The 15,879-nt window shown below is 48.1% G+C and overlaps 1 long non-coding RNA gene across 1 annotated transcript in view; it reads left to right on the top strand.

Moving 5' to 3' along the window:
• Positions 1 to 387: 387 nt before the first annotated feature.
• The window catches only part of LOC139059033 (uncharacterized), a 31,144-nt gene continuing 15,652 nt past the window's right edge, over positions 388 to 15,879 (top strand). The window contains exon 1 of the long non-coding RNA XR_011513819.1: positions 388 to 616. This is a non-coding gene — a long non-coding RNA (uncharacterized lncRNA). The remainder of the gene's footprint in view (positions 617 to 15,879) is intronic.

Genomic DNA, 15,879 nt, shown 5'->3' with positions numbered 1-15,879 from the left:
ATAAAAGAAGGCACCGGCAGCTTGACCACGTGTCTTATTCTTCAGACACCCACACATGAGGTAACGGCGAAGCGCACATCGTAATAATCCTAGAGTGAATCTAGATAAGCCAACGAAACTGGAGGCGTGCCGAGGTTTCAATATTTAAGTCCCTCCATTAGCAAACATTAGCAACCCTCGGAAGGCGAGTGCTAGTTTCTGTTTTCGGTTTCAAGGAACATACGTGCTCCAAGTGGTCGCCGGACATCCTAACCACATCCTTATTATTTTTTTTCTCATATTGCGAATTTTAAATCGGGCGAAGCGCAGGAAGTGGTTGCCTTCGTGCGTCCGTCGAGCTTACCTCCGCTCACGCTTGCCACTCGCTCAGCGATATCAAAAGTCGGATCGCGCTTGGTCATCTGCTTCTGTTGTCGTCCCAAGTATGAAGATGGGAAAGATAAGGCAGAGAAGCTTGATCGGACGTGCAAAGAACGGAAGACGCAGGGAACCAGGTCAACCAAGCATTAGACGAAGGCAGCTAAACGGGGCACCGGATGTGTTGCGCGGCTCTGTGGTGTTTCGTGGTGTGGAATTCCAGTTCTGCGAAGCTTTTCAGGTTTTCTAATGACAGCAGGTAAGCGCAAGTATTCGACTTTATTTTCTGGGCAGGTATTTGTTTTGCATGAGTAAGCCAATTCTGTGCAAGCCTCAGTGGTCTGACAAAGGAGCAATGTTCGCTCGACCGATTCGTCAAGACAGCAGCCCATCTGCTGTCGGTGAAGTACACTCGCTCACAAAATATTGCGTGTTGCGCGAACGCGTGGCGAAACTACCCTTCTCCCCTGCTAGCGGGGAACCCCTGGTGTTGAGACCGACGCCTGCGAGCCCCTCCGAGACTGCAAGCGAGCATGTTTCCGCGCTTCCTCCTTGCGCGCCGACGATATCCGAATGCAACCACGAGGTGCCCCTCTTGCCTTCGGCGCTGTGGTGGCTTCGACGGGCACAACTATGTGAAGCGTGTTTAGAAGCGTGAGCTTGCGCGCGCCGCTGCGGCCGCTTTTTGTCGAGTCACGAGCGCTGACGCATAGGGCCCGGTGGCGAACGTAACAAGTCATTTCTTGTCTGTGCTGCACCTTTTCGTGGCCAATCTTCGTTGTTTCTTTCTTTCTACGAACGAGGCGTTCTCCCGCAGAAGATCGTGGCCGAAAGTGAGCTCTGTAGAAGGAGACAGGCAAGACGCAAATGAACTTTTGATTCCCGTCGTCTAAACGAAGTTTTTCCCGTCGAAGCCGCCACAGCGCCAAAGGCAAGAGGGGCATCTCGCGGTTGCATTCGGATATCACCGGCGCGCAAGGAGTCAGCGCGGAAACATGCCCGCTTGCAGTCTCGGAGGGGCGCGCAGGTGTCGGTCTCGACACCAGGGGTTCCCCGCTAGCAGGGCAGGAGGGTCGTTTCCCACGCGCTCGCGCATCCCGCAATATTTTGTGGGCGAGTGTACCTGTACTGAGGGGCTTGAGTGCGTGTTTGTTGGCCTATACATTTTGTGCACTCTTTACTTTGTCGACACATACAGCCAAGGCTAAAGAAAAAAGAAACAGCTATGTTGTTTTATCAAATTTCTAGACCAATGGTGGCAAAAAGATGCGCGCACGTAATTTATTGTTGCGTTTTGATGCACCATTACTAAGATATCGTACTGCAGAAAGTAGAATCTCGCTATTTTATCTGAATTTTGGAGCGTAGACGGTACCGTATACGCTCAGTTACCTTGCTTTAGGCACAGCTTCGGTGTGTGCAAGTTTTTGAGCACCTGTATTATAGACGAGGCGCAGTGTTATTTGTTTTGCCGGCAAAATGTATTTAATAATAGCAGAAATACAAGCATAGACTATATAATGCAAATTAAGTACGAACTGGTAATCCCCCTTGCGATGAACGGCGCTATGAGGTTTTTTTTATGATTGGTTGGTTGCTTGCGTTGCTGTTGTGTCAATGTAGTGTCATAATACTCGCCGTGCTTTTCTGTATATATGAATACGCCGCAATGTATGACGACTTTACTTGTGTTAAGTTTTGGCTGACTGAGAAGTCGGCCAGCTTTAGCCGATGAGTCTGAGCTTTAGCCGAGGTGAGTCTGAGTGAGTTCCGTTAACTTGCCGACCTAGAAGGTCGTGTGCGATTTAGGAAAAGTGCGTATTTATTAAAAACCTGCAGGCATTTCCTGCCTGTGTTTCTCCCCTGAAAAGCATAATGCCGGAAATACTTCTAGCGCTTTCGCCGCTGTTGTCGAAAAAAAAAATGGCGTGAGGTGTTGTGTATTATTTATTTTATGCGTCAAAATCGCAATGTAGTGCAACGTTTGTCGTGTCGAGATAACTGGTCACCAGCTGTTAAGGGGCCTTCTTGCACGCGTTACTTCCACGAGCTTAATCTTAACCCTTTCTAAGCCCGCACACATACTTTCATGTACAGCTTATTTCCCCGCACAATAGAACTATGGAATTCCTAACCTGGCTGCCTTCATTCACTCCCGATAAGCGAATTCGTAAGTGCTCTCTATGGAAACCAGTATGTGCAACTACTTAAATTAGGTTTAGTTTATGCTTTATGTGTGCATATCGTTGTGTCGTTTGCTTTTTAAGAATCGACGAAAACGATTTGTAAGATGTTGTAAACGACTGTAATGATGTTGTAAGAGTCATTGTTGATTTCACTTTATTTTTGTTCACCACTGTTTTTAACCACTTCTGCAGTAGCCCTGCTATGGGGCTGCAGTATGTACAAATAAAATAAAAAATACATAAATAATGCGCACTTTTTTACGTAGAAAACGGCAACAAAGATTTACTCGGTGCACGCAGACATGAAACCAAAACGGTGTATGCAACCACTGTTAGAGCCAACGTAATTTGTCACTGCTTCACAAGAGGGCGACAGAACAAGTTCTCAGGTACGATGGCGATGATGACGACAACGCGACGCTTTCTGTCCGATTACAGAAGCTCATTCAAAGGAAGTGAACTTACATGCTATATAAAACTGTACGCTGTCAAGCACATTCATGCATCTGTGTCTCTGTTCTTGTCTTAGCTCTGTTGTCGGTGCTGCATCTTATTGCGTCAGTGGAATGAGCGTTCCACTTGAGGTCCGCGCTATAAGCAAGAGGGAAAGAGAGCAAAAAATTATTTAAGAAATGGCGGTGAGGTCAGCCTTAAAAGATGATTGATCACGGACTGAAAAGTAACGCAGCGCTCGAAACAGGTATAGCCCAGCAACGAACATTCGCCCTGAAACTGACTCCTCTAGACTGCTGCCGAGCACCAGAATAAAATTAAGGGGATAGAAATAAGGTTATGAGCGGCGGCGATGTGGATTGAAGGAAGGGATAAATAGTCTGTCAGACGCACCTTTCACAACTGCGAGTCGAGCACAGTGCTGTGTAGGAATGCGAGCAATGCACCAGCTGCTCTGCGACCAAAGTTGCAGCCTGGCCAATGTTCCAGCAGCACGTCTTCCGTGAGCGGTGGATTCACGACGTTGTGTAGCGAATCAGCCAGCGCCCGCCTTTCAAGGCTATACTTCGTACGTGGTTCACTGCTTCCGGTATGAGACAACAATCACTGTTGGCAGACTCGGGACTAAAAGTAGTTGCACAGAAGATATTAATGAGCACGAAACGAACACGAAAACGCAGGTAGAAACACCTAGCCAGGATGGACTCTCGCGTTCATCTTGTTTAGACGTTTAGTTACCTTTGCTTTCCTTTTCATTTCTCACTCATTAGTCTTTTCACTGGACACATACCAATTAGCCCAGCAAGGAGAAATCTTGCAAAGTATAGATGTGTGTATTGTCTGGTGAATGTCATAGCTCTATAGTTGTGTAGTCCTTCAACAACACAAACAAGATTTCCCTGCAGCCCATGCGCACCATTCTCAACGACGTAGTATACGCGCATGCGCTCGCACGTGCGGAGCTTCGGCTCCTGTGTTACTACGCCAAGTTATATATATATAGTGGAGATTTTTTTCTGGCAGTTTATAGGACAAGGAAGACCAGATGTGGATACCAGAAAGCCAGGAAACTAGGAACAGCAAGAAACCGACATAATTTTAATTGCTATGAGGCAAATCTTGAAAAAAAGAAATGAACATGATAAGTGGTATTGTTTGTTTTACAGTACGTACCTTACAGTTGCTTACATCCGCTGAATACATGCAGACACGTCGTAAAAAAATAAAATATGTGTGATTCGGCTCCGTTGCTTTCCCTGCGCTGCCATAAAAAGGTTGTCGCCGGGCGTAGATGAGGCGCCTGCGTTCAGGTGGGAGCCTGTTGCTACCACAGGCCATGGAGCGGCCGGCACCCTCGCGCCCCGGCCTCCATCTTGCATCTCCCGTCGTGTCTTCCACGATCGCCGGCTCGTCTTGGAATGCCCTTCGCTTCTTCATCTCCTACTCCTCGTGGAAGCTGCGGATTGGTTCCTCATTCTCAGTAGCCTCGTGTTTTAGCTTCGTGCCAACTTCTTGCAAAACACATTATAGTTTGTTCGCGCGCGCGACCATCCTGCGCCGTCGTCTTCATAGTGTCGACACCGCATTGACCCGCGCACATCAAGACATGCAGGCACACATACCGATAAGTGTTTCGTTAGCTTTTAGAACAGTTTCTTCAGCGCCATGACATTGTGTATTGCTGTCCTAAAATGTTGCTGAAATAACACAAAACAACAACAACAATAACAACAACAACAACAACAACAACAACATAGTACACATGCCACCTTTACGTTCCACGTGGAGGCAGAGTTCCTGTACAGGCTCATTGCGTTTGAGACATGCTTACTAGCCAACTTTATGGTCTCCAATTATTGCGGATGCACAATGGACGAATCATGAACACATAAATGTCTGGCAAACACGTGCCCGACAACACACGATCCACCGACGGCACTCTCTAAATCTGCGACTGAACTACGCCATTATATGAGCAATCAACTCTCTAAACGTTGAAGGTTTTGGCAGAACATAAGCTGGCGGGGGAATCTCCGCGCTCGCGGCGTTCTCCCACAGACTCTGCACAAACTTTTCCAGCAACCATTTTTCAATGCAGTATTATTCGTCCGTCGAGTACACGCAGGGAAGGACGCGCCTGCCGTAACTGCTACCTGCCACCGCTTTCCAGATCTCCCCCGTACTGTCAGCGCCTGCCGCACACGCGGTAGCGTGGCTTCGCAGGAACCGCTTCAGTGAAATCGTCGAGCGTTATTTGTTTCGTCGGCCGAGCCGCTGTCTCGCAGCGGCACCCGCGTACGCGACGAGGGCAGAGCAATATGCAGACGGTTGCATTTCGCCCCGCCTGACTGGAACCTCAGTGCTCTTCGCACGATACCGCCAGAGGGCGCCACGCATAGCTAGAGCTCCCGGATCTGGCGCGCTACGTCGGAAACTCGCCGCGAAGCGGCTGTCGCCGGGCCGGGAGGAAAAGGATGCAGCATCACTCGATCACCGTTGCGTAAGCTGGCGGTACGCGGTAGGAAGGCTGCCTCCCTCGATGTCTCTCTTTCTGTGAACGGAAACAGGATGTCGCCGGAGCCAGTTCACCGCTCTCATCCCCAGGAGTGGCTGCACTAAATTACGCTCTGCGACGATAGAACGAACGGCGTGAACACGCGTGCGGTAGTCGGGAGGACACTTCTGAATGGCAGTCGAGCGAGAATTGAGCTGCATCGCGGATAGTTGTGGCCTTTGGTGCTTCTTAATAAGCAGGTATGTTTGTTTTAAAAGAATACCCGTTGGAGGCGCTATCACTTAACGCATAAAAACGACGCAACTTCCCTGTATTGCTTAAGCGTGGTTGTCTGAATCATAAGCCTCTGGTTTAAATCAAGTTTGTAAACAGGGATGAAGTGCCTCAGACAAGCTGGCCAACGTTTCGATAGGAGGACCTATCTTCGTCAAAGGTGGCCTCGTCATCCTCGGCGTGTTAGTTTTAAAGCGTTAGTGCAGTGAAGTCACGTGCGGGTGTTGCCGCTGGCGGCTGGTTTTAAAGAGAGAGATTACAAGAGGAAACAAGCGCTGTCGTCCGACGTCTGTGAGCTTCATTCTCAAGACGAGAGGACAAGAGAGAGGACTAGAGGACTAGTGAGAGTGGGCACGCGGGGAGAAAAAAAAAGAAATAGAAGCAGAAAAAGAGGAAAAAAAAGAAAAAAAAGGGGGGGGGGGGCGGGGAAAGCAAGGGCGGCGCCAAGACAGGCAAAAAAGGAGGGAAGTGAAAGAAAAAGAAAGAGAAAAATGAAATCTTTAAGAAATACGGGGGCTTGGGAGCGTGTTGGGGATGCGAAAGGTTAGGAGGTGTTCAGGGGGAGTCGTTGGCGGCATGTTTTTGAGGCATTAAAACGGCCGGTCAAGCGGTCAGCGCGCGAGTAACACAAAAGACAAAAAAAGGGGGAGAGAAAGGAGAAAACCCAGACACACACACACAAAAAAAACATAAGTTGAAAGTTACTTGAGTAGCATAGTAGTAATACGTCGAGTAATTTTGAAATAGTTAAGGTGGTGACGAGGAGTCTGCGGTGCAATGTATGGGGTGACTGAAAGGCAGTCACCGGCAGGCGCCGATCAAGGCATATTGACTTCGGAATGTGTTGTCGAGGGGATTGCAAGAAAAAAAAGATTCCGAAGTCAATATGCCTTTTTCGGCGCCTCAACCCAGAGTATCGCCATCTCTGGATGCCGCCGTAACGACACCTACGTTAAGCGCGTGGGGCAGTGCCCCTTGAAAGACCATGCCGCTGCCTTTCAGTCACCCCATACATTGCACCGCAGACTCCTCGTCGCCACCATAACTATTTCAAAATTACTCGACGTATTACTACTATGCTACTCAAGTCACTTTCAACTCATGTTTTTTTGTGTGTGTGTGTCTGGGTTTTCTCCTTTCTCTGCCCTTTTTTTTGTCTTTTGTGTTACTCGCGCGCTGACCGCTTGACCGGCAATTTTAATGCCTCAAAAACATGCCGCCAACGACTCCCCCTGAACATCTCCTAACCTTTCGCATCCCCAACATGCTCCCAAGCCCCCGTATTTCTTAATTGCATTTTCTCTTTCTTTTTCTTTCACTCCCCCCCTTTTTTGCCTGTCTTGGCGCCACCCTTGCTTTGCCCACCCTCCCTTTTTTTCTTTGTTTTCTATTTTTTTTCTGCTTCTATTTCTTTTCTTTTCTCCCCGCGTGCCCACTCTCACGCTCTTGTCCCCTCGTCTTGAGAATGAAGCTCACAGACGTCGGACGACAGCACTTGTTTCCTCTTGTAATCTCTCTCTTTAAAACCAGCCGCCAGCGACAACACCCGCACGTGACGTCACTGCACTAACCCTTTAAAAATAACACGCCGAGGATGACGAGGCCGCCTTTGACGAAGATAGGTCCTCCTATCGAAACGTTGGCCAGCCTGTCTGAGGCACTTCATCCCTATTTACAAACTTTATACCACAGTGTGCTCTTCCATCTGTCAGCCCCTTTCTTGTTTTTGGGTTTAAATCAAAGCATTCAATGGCAATCTAGCCGAAGCTTGCACACACGATCTTAAAAACAATCCACACAAGACGGAGGTTTATCTGAAGATGGAGACTAAATAAATGTTCGATAGTGGTCGAACAAGCGATGACTCGGGAGTCAACGTTTCGATATGGGACTTCTCAGTTGGCTCCTGAGACATTTCTTGTTCGATCACCATTGATCGTTAAAACAGTCGAGTAGCATTAGTTCTCTTGTTCCAGCAGCAGTATTCGCTATATATGTTGAACTTGACATGCAAGGAGGCTTTCGGAGGTCTAGTGCCGAGCACTTATCTTTTTCCCTTTGACGCATGCTTAAGGCAGCCTCTTATAATTTGATTTGAAGTGTTGTCGACCCATGTCTTGTGGCAAATATTCGTTTATTAGTAACGTGTTTAATACATCTGGAAGGCATCAAATAAGTTACTTCGACAGAGCGTGGTTGTTGGCGCAAATAGCAAATATGAAAATCAAAGAAGAGATTAATCATGTTGTCTGGAAACGACGAAGCCTTCAGGTTCACAATCAATTTTACAGGGAAGCTGTAAGCGTCTCGGTGGTCGGCATTTTTCGTGTCCGCGTCGGTCAGCAAAAATGCGGGCCGATCCCGGCTGCAATGCAGGGCCAGGAGCAGTGGCTCGTACCCCCGTAAGACAGAGGCTTCAAGCAGCGAGCCCATTGAAGCGAACACTGCATACATTCTTTGGAATCACGCGTACAACATACCGTTTCAATAAGGAACAAGCAAATAATAATAATCCGAACCACATATTTGATGGCAAGGTGCTCATCATAACAATGCGAAGCACGTAGCGCTCCCCGCATACGTTTCCCGATATGGACTACTGCTGCGCCAGCTGCCGCGGCGACGGCGGCTTGCGAGGTGGGGAGTGACGTCACTAGCCTTTCGTATATCAGCGAAGAAGCCTAGCAACTGATTTCAATCTTGTTGCAGCACCGTTATAGGGGGCGGCATGCTTTCAAAATTATTATTACTCCCTTTACTACTATTGCTCTAAATTACTATTACTACAATTACTATATAAAGCGTTGCGTACACCCCTCAGCAGTTGCAGTGGTGGTTTTCAACTGCTTCGCCGGACATCCACTTTCCCAGGGCCCGGATGGCGAGTCAATTCTTTGATAATATATTATAATACATTTAGGTATGAAATATGTACAGAATAAATATATGCTACCATCCAGTTATCGAAATACTGCAGATTAATTGTCGACATTCAGATACATTAAAGGCAGAGCAGACCTGACGATGTCGGAGTGCCACGTAAAAAGGATGTGCAAGACCCTACTGTTAAGGGCAAAATTTTTACTGGCAGTTTTTCACAACTCGCAAGAGGCCGAACGGGCAAATAAGAAATACGCCTTCAGGTCAGTGTAAGCGTCCAAATGCAAACATACACTTCTACCCGGAAATGTCAGAAAAACTGAAATGCAACGCAATTTCGATATTGTCTTTTTTCCCCTCCTCTTACGTAGCTCCTCCCCCGAACTGTCGCCTTTGGTTAGGAGTTGCCTTCACAAAGGCATACTCTACATTATTTGGAGTGACCGACAGTGCAGCATGCGAGGTATGCGGCACTGAAGAAAATATCGACCACCTGCTGTGCCACTGTCCACGATATGCCACAGAAAGACAAGAACTTACTAACACTCTCCAAAAACTGGACAGTCGGCCGCTTTCTGTGCAGGTGCTGCTGGAACACCGCCCCCATCGCTCGTCGGCCAATAAAGCGGTGAAGGAGCCTTTGTGCTTCTTGAGTACGACGGGCTTCTGCGAATGTCTGTGACTATTAATGCACTTTCTATAAGACCGCACGCGTCAGCGAACTCACCGCTAATTTCCTTCTTTCCTTCCCTCCTCTCTCTCCCTGTTATCTTTGTTTTCCCCTTTCCCATTCCGCAGGTGCAAGGTATCCAACCGGACGTTATTATGGTGAACCTCCCTGCCTTCTGGTTTTCTCCCCCCCCCCCCCCCACCCCTCAACTGTAACTTAGTAGGAAGCTTGTTTCGTTTACCACTGAAGTCTCATTTTATTTTAGCTCAAACTCTTTGGTGCACTATAAGACTCTTATTTTTCTGCATAGTTACAATAATTCGCAAAAAAAAAACAGCAATCAACTTAGCTCTTTGACCAAAAGCAAGCTTTTTTGAGAAGGACTCGCGTTGCTTACTCTCATGAAACGGGTTTGGCGCAGTACGCGCGCTATAGCTATCGTAAGTCCTAAGTTAGGAATGCAGCGTTTCGTTCGAAGGACAGAAAACCCGACGACTCTATCTTGCGGACCTTTTACCCAGCACAGCGCACTCAGGAAGAACGCAGCTTTCTTTTTCTTCTTCTTACTTTTCTTTTCTCGTGCGCGCAATCCGCTTCCCGCATCCCGAAAAAGAGGATTTCCTCAAAATCCCCTCTTCTGGATTTCTCCTATCCGACATGTGCAAGGCACTAACGCGAGCGCGCCTTCGTTACGCTCCGCTGCTTGCCAGATTTTCTCTTTCCTTACGCAATGCGTATTTCACATGCGCCTTCCCTCTTCGGTACGCGAGTCAGCTGTGTCATCTCCCGCTAGCGACGACGAAGAGATATATACGACAAACTTGTTCCCTGGCATTTTTTTCTTCTCTTTCTCTTGCGCCTATACATACGAGCTACCAGACCTGTTACGTTAGCTTGAACAGAAGTGCAGTCTTATGTTATTTTTCTGCCCTTGGCTTGCCATTTTACAAATGCTCCTACGCTCACACTAACGTTGTATAACACCCTTGTAGTTGCGGGCGCATATTTTATAGCAAGTGCGTGCTTGTTTGTCCGATGCTTAACACCCTCACGTTTTGAGTGATGAGATGAAATGCCTTATGTAAACACATTAAGCTCTTTCTGTCAACATTTTGCGGAAAGTAAGCACGATAACAACTGCGACATACCGCACCAAAGCTGCTTGCAGCAAACTTTAATACGGCCCGCGCTGTGAAGCCCTCGCATCGGATATTCTGGCGCGCACCAAGTGGTAAAAATTAATCGTTTTTTTTTAATTAAAAGTGAAGCTTGCCTTTGCGAACATCGGCGGGTTTTTGTGACCGTAAGGGCTGCGTCGTGGCGGCAGTTCTCTAGTCCGAATGGGCCAACCAATCACAGCGGAGGACGCCCGCACCCGACGTCACCGCCGCTGGGTTCCTTGCACGACCGCAAGATGGCGCTTGCCTCCGCGCATCCGCGTCGGCGTCGGCGGCGTCCCTCTGCTACGGAAGGAAAAAAAATGATCAGGACAATGCCAGGACTCCATGCGATTGGTATGAAGCGCGTGTCTCGCGTTTGCGACGGTCTGCTCAAATGGGCTGTTTGCCCGCGCCGTCTGCTTTGTCAGTGGAGGCCGTGGTTCCCAAGACAGATGTGAACGTGCTTGCCGCCCTAAACAATGGCAGCAAACAAACACCGTGTTTCGACTCTTTATAAACTCGCACAAACCTTCGCTTTAAGTAGATTCCTTCTCGTTGGATCTACCGCTTTTTTCGAGTATCGTTTCTCGAATCGCAAGTATAATGGAGACTCGCTGCCGTGCAAAATAAACTTTTATACATCCTCAAGTTTAAGGAGGTTAGCCGTGGGAAAATCCAGCACCCGTTGTTCTATGCGAAGCGCCGCAGCGTAAGAGCATTCAGATGCTGATTTTGTAAATTACTGTACTGTGTTTCTCGACCTTTCTCTTCTTACACTCTAGTAATTGTTAACACTCGCTCATTGCTACTCAATGTATTGCGCACGTTCACCATAAGTGTCGCGACGTTTCAAAACAGGCCGAAGGAATAAATAATAAAGTGAACATACTTTCCGTTTCCGGAAAGGATACCGATGAACACGAGTGCACTGATAAACCTTACTTGCCATTGAAGTGTTTACTTTCTTAGGTTCGACTAATTACTTTCCTTATTCCAATTCTTGGCCAATCCTTCATAATCGGTATGAGCCCTAACAGAGGAAACCAAACAATATTAAACTTGAAGTTACGTAGCAGCGCTTGGTGACAAACGCGCAAACAGCTCTCCCATCCTCGCATTTCCGCCGTTCGGAAAATGGGAAGGCTGAGCTCAATTCATTCGTTCATTCAACTATGTTCCGCAAAGGTGTATCGCAGTTGCACAGCTCTACTTATTGCTTACACACACAAGTCCCAATAAGGCTTCCGGTTTTGCCCTGGGAGCAAAGAGATAGCGCATCGTGCTGTCTACGTTTTCCCTCTGTCCTTGTTTGCCAGCACCAAAATGCTATCCAACTGGGTAACGAAAACAAAAATAATGAAATAGCCTGCACTGCAAACAAGTAGCGTCATCCAACTGGCATTAGTTTTGCTACACAGTAAAAAAAATTACCGACGATTACGTTACTTCCTAATGCGAAATTTGAGCGCAGCAAATAAGCTGTTTCACCTTTTCGATAGATTGAGGCAAAGAAATCGAGCAACACATGTATGCGCTATCACAGAATTTTTTTTTATTTTTCACACGTATTCCTTTAACAAAGACTCCACTAACAGTTCTTGACAGTCATGAAGGAAGCTTTGTGGTCGGAGAAATAGACTGATATATGTTTGACTTGGTACACCAATGCTTGATTCTCAAAGACGAGATCTATACAAGTGCCTCGCGAGGTTGTCACAGCCGTGGGACGCGTTACGAGCGAGAGGAACGGGATGTTCTCCGGCATAAGTGTTAGGAAATTGCTGTTTGTCTTTATGTCAACATTAAAGTCCCCACTACTAACATCGGTGTGGATCGATGGACGGTTAATGCGAGTTGCAGGAAGTGCACGACGTCTTTCGTGAGTGCGGTAGCGGACTCACGAAAGCGGTATCAGTCAGTCGCTGCTAGCGCTGGGGGGATGAAAGGGGGGCGGAGCTGGTTATGAGGCCGACGATAACGCCGACGACGACGCGAAACCCAGGAACGGACGCCAAAGAGCCATTTGTGTAGCCAGCCCTCCTCCACAGTCTCTCCTCCTCCCTTCCATCATGCTCCCTCGCCCGGAGAGCCGACAGCGCGCATGCGCGGCGGCGCAGCAGATTCGTCGGCGAGCTACGACGCGAAACCCAGGAACGGACGCCAAAGAGCCATTTGTGTAGCCAGCCCTCCTCCACAGTCTCTCCTCCTCCCTTCCATCATCCTCCCTCGCCCGGAGAGCCGACAGCGCGCATGCGCGGCGGCGGAGCAGATTCGTCGGCGAGCTACGACGCGAAACCCAGGAACGGACGCCAAAGAGCCATTTGTGTAGCCAGCCCTCCTCCACAGTCTCTCCTCCACCCTTCCATCATCCTCCCTCGCCCGGAGAGCCGACAGCGCGCATGCGCGGCGGCGGAGCAGCAGATTCGTCGGCGAGCTGGTTACGAGGCCGACGACAACGCCGACAACGCCGACGACAACGCCGACAACGCCGACGACGACGACGACGACGACGCGAAACCCGGGAACGGACGCCAAAGAGCTGCGCTCTAAAACAACAACATTTTCTTCGCAAATAAATTTCATCGTGAAATGCGCAAGAAAGCTGCACACATCAGTTCGATGTGTCGGGCGTGTTTCTTGTAGTTGAAGTCAACAAGAGCCCGTGTATAGCCAGCTTCGGGATAAATCTTTCTTTCCTTGGCAAACTTCGGTGCGAAAAAAGAAAAAAGAAGCCCAACTGAAAGTTTTCTGAAAACACAGTGCTGCCCCACTGTGGATAAAAGGGTCTATAGAATTTGCAGCTACGACTACGAGCCATGCCCATAGTCTCACAGACTGCGTTAGGAACTATGCACCATGCAGGCCCACCGCGGAGGCTCTGTGGATACGGCGTTTTACTGCTGAGCAACCAGAGCCTGGATTCGAGTCCCGGCCGCGGTGGCCTCATTCCTGTGGGCACTTGTGTATCGTGCTTCGGGTGCGCGCTCAAAAAGAAAAAAAAACCTAGCAAAAAAAGAAAACCGAAACTCTCCACGAGCTCCATTTTCCAGATTCGGGACGTCAAACCCAGGATTTAGTTATTCTGAAGGCTGTGCCTGACACTGAGCAGACGACGACCTACGGTGGTACGCACGCTATTAGCATTCACGTGATAGCGCTCGAGGTCTGCGAGTACCACTTTGGCTTTGACTCCACTATACCGTGAAACAATGCACGGAAGCCGACTGCATGCAAGTTCGGCATGTTCGCGAAATACGAAATTCTAACACGTTGCCTAGCGCCGCACGTTTGTAGAGTTCGTGGTAAGTCGACTTTTCTTCAGAACGCACCCGCGCACCTCTTTGGATGATTTGTTTCAGCAAATGTGGGGCGACTTTTGCATAGTTTTGAACCACCCAACGTTCAGTGTTTACGTAGCATACCACGAGAATTGCGTGAAATATGGCTGCAGTAAGCTTTCCTGTACATTTGGTGTTCTCAGATACGAGACCGCTCATCGGTGTTGACTTGTTGTATATTACCTGCGACGCTATTGGAAGCTGGGCCGACTAAAGAAATCGCTACCCCGAACTCGTACCTAAAGATAACATAAATACACTTATAGCTTGCAAATACACTTGTAGCTTGCATATATCTGTAAATAATTGTAGCGCGAAGAAAGGTACAGACTATGACGAGACAGAAAGACCAGTGCTAACTTCCAACTAAGATGTATTATAAAAAACACGAATATAATCCGCTCAACAACAACAACAACAACAACAACAACAACAACAACAACAACAACAACAACAACAACAACAACAACAACAACAACAACAACAACAACAACAACAACAACAACAACAACAACAACAACAACAACAACAACAACAACAACAACAACAACAACAACAACAACAACAACAACAACAACAACAACAACAACAACAACAACAACAACAACAACAACAACAACAACAACAACAACAACAACAACAACAACGACAACGACAACGACAACGACGACGACGACGACGACGACGACGACGACGACGACGACGACGACGACGACGACGACGACGACGACGACGACGACGACGACGACGACGACGACGACGACGACGACGACGACGACGACGACGACGACGACGACGACGACGACAACGACAACGACAACGACAACGACAACGACGACAACGACGACAACGACGACAACGACGACAACGACAACGACAACGACAACAACGGCAACAACAACAACGACGGCAACAACGGCAACAACAACAACGACGGCAACAACAACGACGGCAACAACAACGACGGCAACAACAACGACAACAACAACGACAACAACGACAACACTGAACTAAAAGACAAAGCAAAATTCGGCAGAGACGCGTAAGCAGACTGCTTACGTGTGGGAATGCGAAAGCATTATGCTGTTTGTAGACCTCGTCCATTGGCTGCGCCGTAACGAGCCCAATGACACGCGCATTATTGCCACACCTTAAGTCAGCCAGGAACAATGTTTGTAGATACTTTTTATAGACACGCTTGCCAGAACCGTGGAGTCTCCGTGGCGTCGGGGAAGCGTGTTCATTTCGCATCTCGGAGGCCCGGGCTCTATTCCCACCCCGACCAAAATTTACCAAACTTACTTTTTAAAGCCGTTAACTTGCTTTGTTCACAGGAACCTCCCTGAGAAATTTGAGGTCCATCCAAGCATTTTTTTTACGTGCTTTTACTCTTTGCGCCGTCGACGAATTTTGGTACCATCTTTTGGTCGCGCTGACGCCGATGGATTTTCGCGTAATGGGTCAAACACTGCCTCAGCCTTAAAACTGTTTGTCGGTAGGTGAAGCGCCTGCTCATAGCATTAGTATAGCGTGTATCAGAACACCCCGTTTCAATCAATATCGATGTGTGCTGGTTAGTCTATAGTAATTGTGGCAATCACTGTCATTGCGGCAGTAGAACGAGTAGGCTTTTTCAAACACCACAAGAACACTCGCTAACTAGCGACACATAAACGATTCAGGTTAATACGCGACGCAGACATTGCACTATCGAGTCGGTTTCCCTGCAGCGCGTTCACTGGCATACATGCAAGGGGAAAGCTAGCGTGAATTTTAAATACCTTTCGTTGATCTAACATTCTGATTCCTTCGCACACACTTTGTTATTGTACATGCTCCGCTAGCTTTGCTAATGCTTGACTATATCAGTGCAGACCCCCTCATACTTTTCTTTTTCTTTTTTGAAAGAAAGAACATGGAAGTCGGGCGCCAACGTCCACGCAAAATATCGTAGAAGCTGCGTGAAACCATCACGAATGCTGACAAATCGAAGGTGCAACGAATGTTTGGTTTGATACGTGCCATGATAACGAAAGCGTGAATAAAG

The sequence above is a fragment of the Dermacentor albipictus genome, chromosome 1, assembly GCF_038994185.2.
Source record: "Dermacentor albipictus isolate Rhodes 1998 colony chromosome 1, USDA_Dalb.pri_finalv2, whole genome shotgun sequence".
NCBI classification, from domain to species: Eukaryota; Metazoa; Arthropoda; class Arachnida; order Ixodida; family Ixodidae; genus Dermacentor; species Dermacentor albipictus.
The sequence above is the reverse complement of the archived record's forward strand: the minus strand, read 5'-3'. Positions and strand labels throughout refer to the sequence as shown.